General features: G+C 45.1%; 1 non-coding gene across 1 annotated transcript; it reads left to right on the forward strand.

The window, feature by feature from the left end:
- Positions 1 to 760: 760 nt before the first annotated feature.
- LOC143263225 (small subunit ribosomal RNA) lies at positions 761 to 2,681 on the forward strand. Its single transcript, XR_013036748.1, has one exon. It is a non-coding gene; the product is annotated as a small subunit ribosomal RNA (ribosomal RNA).
- Positions 2,682 to 3,549: the final 868 nt, after the last annotated feature.

Consider the following 3,549-nt stretch of genomic DNA (forward strand, 5'->3'; position numbering starts at 1 on the left):
AATCGTACCAATTGAAAACTGTGGCTAAAATGAATAGCCCAGTGGAGAGAGAAAACTATCAAAAAACTGATTTTTTAAATCAAGAGGTGTCAGAAATCGAAATGCCTAGCGCGAGCGGAAGAACACGCTTTCTCGCCAGTCCAGCATGTGTCCTGTCCGTTCTTCCTCGGCTTGCCGATTTTGCCCAGATCAGAGGTTTCGTGCTTCCGGCGGTCAGAAGATCAGCGTGAGCGTACGCGCTTCCACGACTATGGCATCACCCATGTACTTTTTCCTTTGAATATATTTGAGTACATAAAAAATATTAAAACATATAGAGAGAACTGTGTCTTGGATCTTAAAAATTTGTCAATAGCGATTATATATTATTACTTAATTTGAAGTATTTGTACGTTTTAGCTGGGACGTACATTTATCTTACAAGATGTTAATAGCGAGACTCTTGAAGATAAAATTATCTTGTGATTTTATGAAGGCAAAGATAGAAACGTACGAAGCTGGCGTACGTAGAAAAATGTGATTTTATGATAGAACAAAAATATAATACGTACGTTTTTGGGCGTACGGTAAAATATCTGTATGGTAGAAAAATGAAAGAAATTGAGCGTTAAAGAAGATATGTTACAAGCGCGGAATGTGGCAAAACTTGTACATATTTGAAAGAGAAAAGTGGTGTGTCGACCTGACATATATATATGAAACAGGCGACGATGGAAAAGGATTTAAATTTTGTCCATTTTATATATACATATTGTATAGTTCCCTGGTTGATCCTGCCAGTAGTCATATGCTTGTCTCAAAGATTAAGCCATGCATGTCTCAGTACATGCCGTATTAAGGTGAAACCGCGAATGGCTCATTAAATCAGTTATGGTTTCTTAGATCGTACTAAAATTTACTTGGATAACTGTGGTAATTCTAGAGCTAATACATGCAAAACAGAGTTCCGACCAGAGATGGTAGGAACGCTTTTATTAGATCAAAACCAATCGGTGGCGGGTGTTTACACTCGTCCATCGTTTGCTTTGGTGACTCTGAATAACTTTGTGCTGATCGCATGGTCTTATAGCACCGGCGACGCATCTTTCAAATGTCTGCCTTATCAACTGTCGATGGTAGGTTCTGCGCCTACCATGGTTGTAACGGGTAACGGGGAATCAGGGTTCGATTCCGGAGAGGGAGCCTGAGAAACGGCTACCACATCCAAGGAAGGCAGCAGGCGCGCAAATTACCCACTCCCGGCACGGGGAGGTAGTGACGAAAAATAACGATACGGGACTCATCCGAGGCCCCGTAATCGGAATGAGTACACTTTAAATCCTTTAACGAGGATCCATTGGAGGGCAAGTCTGGTGCCAGCAGCCGCGGTAATTCCAGCTCCAATAGCGTATATTAAAGTTGTTGCGGTTAAAAAGCTCGTAGTTGAATCTGTGTGTCACAGTGTCGGTTCATCGCTCGCGGTGTTTAACTGGCATTATGTGGTACGTCCTACCGGTGGGCTTTGCTCTTCACGGGGCGGTCCAACTAATATCCCATCGCGGTGCTCTTCACTGAGTGTCGAGGTGGGCCGGTACGTTTACTTTGAACAAATTAGAGTGCTCAAAGCAGGCTACCTTCGCCTGAATACTGTGTGCATGGAATAATGGAATAGGACCTCGGTTCTATTTTGTTGGTTTTCGGAACCCCGAGGTAATGATTAATAGGGACAGATGGGGGCATTCGTATTGCGACGTTAGAGGTGAAATTCTTGGATCGTCGCAAGACGGACAGAAGCGAAAGCATTTGCCAAAAATGTTTTCATTAATCAAGAACGAAAGTTAGAGGTTCGAAGGCGATCAGATACCGCCCTAGTTCTAACCATAAACGATGCCAGCTAGCGATCCGCCGAAGTTCCTACGATGACTCGGCGGGCAGCTTCCGGGAAACCAAAGCTTTTGGGTTCCGGGGGAAGTATGGTTGCAAAGCTGAAACTTAAAGGAATTGACGGAAGGGCACCACCAGGAGTGGAGCCTGCGGCTTAATTTGACTCAACACGGGAAACCTCACCAGGCCCGGACACCGGAAGGATTGACAGATTGATAGCTCTTTCTTGATTCGGTGGGTGGTGGTGCATGGCCGTTCTTAGTTGGTGGAGCGATTTGTCTGGTTAATTCCGATAACGAACGAGACTCTAGCCTGCTAAATAGACGTAATTATGGTATCTCGAAGGCTCTCGGCTTCTGCCGGTGGGGTTTTTACTACCAACGTACAAACAAATCTTCTTAGAGGGACAGGCGGCTTCTAGCCGCACGAGATTGAGCAATAACAGGTCTGTGATGCCCTTAGATGTTCTGGGCCGCACGCGCGCTACACTGAAGGAATCAGCGTGTGTTCCCTGGCCGAAAGGCCCGGGTAACCCGCTGAACCTCCTTCGTGCTAGGGATTGGGGCTTGCAATTATTCCCCATGAACGAGGAATTCCCAGTAAGCGCGAGTCATAAGCTCGCGTTGATTACGTCCCTGCCCTTTGTACACACCGCCCGTCGCTACTACCGATTGAATGATTTAGTGAGGTCTTCGGACTGGTGCGCGGCAATGTTTCGGCATTGCCGATGATGCCGGGAAGATGACCAAACTTGATTATTTAGAGGAAGTAAAAGTCGTAACAAGGTTTCCGTAGGTGAACCTGCGGAAGGATCATTACAATGTTCCAATATATCTCAAAGAGAGAGGAGAGGAGGAGAGAAAATGAATTCGATTAGTTTGTGGATAAGAATTCATATAAAAAAAAAAGATATTGTTGAGCCCGCCAGATCATTCGTGCGTGATTTACACGGCCAGACGTGTGTACTACACGTATTAGGCCTTTGATCTGCGTTGCGTAGGCCACAACAAATCTTTCAAAGAGAGAGAGATATATGTGTTGTTGGGGTTTGTGATTATGAAGGTGCCCCAACGCACAAAAATATATAAAAATGTACAAAGTTGGGATGTGGTGTGGTGGAGAAGAGTTGGGCCCGACCAGATCATTCGTGCGTGATTTACACGGCAGACGTGTGTACTACACGTATTAGGCCTTTGATCTGCGTTGCGTAGGCCATCTTCCTTCCAAGACACACACGTGTTGGGGTTTGTGTGATTTTATGATAGTGCCCCAACACGGAAAAATAAGCGTACGAGAAGAGTTGGGCCCGACCAGATCATTCGTGCGTGATTTATACACGGCCAGACGCGTATTATATTACACGTATTAGGCCTTTGATCTGCGTTGCGTAGGCCATCTTCTCGATAGAGAGAAAGCCAATGTATTCTTTTTTCTTTCTTTACACACACACACACAGTTGTAGTAGGACAGGGAGGGATGCGAGCGTGCTAATCACGCTTCCTCAAGTCTTCGCTGTGGTGTGTAAAAAAAAAAGAAAAAAAGGAATCGTTGGGAAAGTCCAAAGGACGAAAATATCGGGCAGTCTGAAGATAACTTAATGCTCGTTTACATTGGTATCAAGAGAGACCGGCTTGTGTAGCTCGTTTCAATGCTGTGTCGTTGTCATTGACACCCTACTCTGTTGCG

The sequence above is a fragment of the Megalopta genalis genome, unplaced genomic scaffold (assembly GCF_051020955.1).
Source record: "Megalopta genalis isolate 19385.01 unplaced genomic scaffold, iyMegGena1_principal scaffold0402, whole genome shotgun sequence".
In the NCBI taxonomy this organism is placed as follows: domain Eukaryota; kingdom Metazoa; phylum Arthropoda; class Insecta; order Hymenoptera; family Halictidae; genus Megalopta; species Megalopta genalis.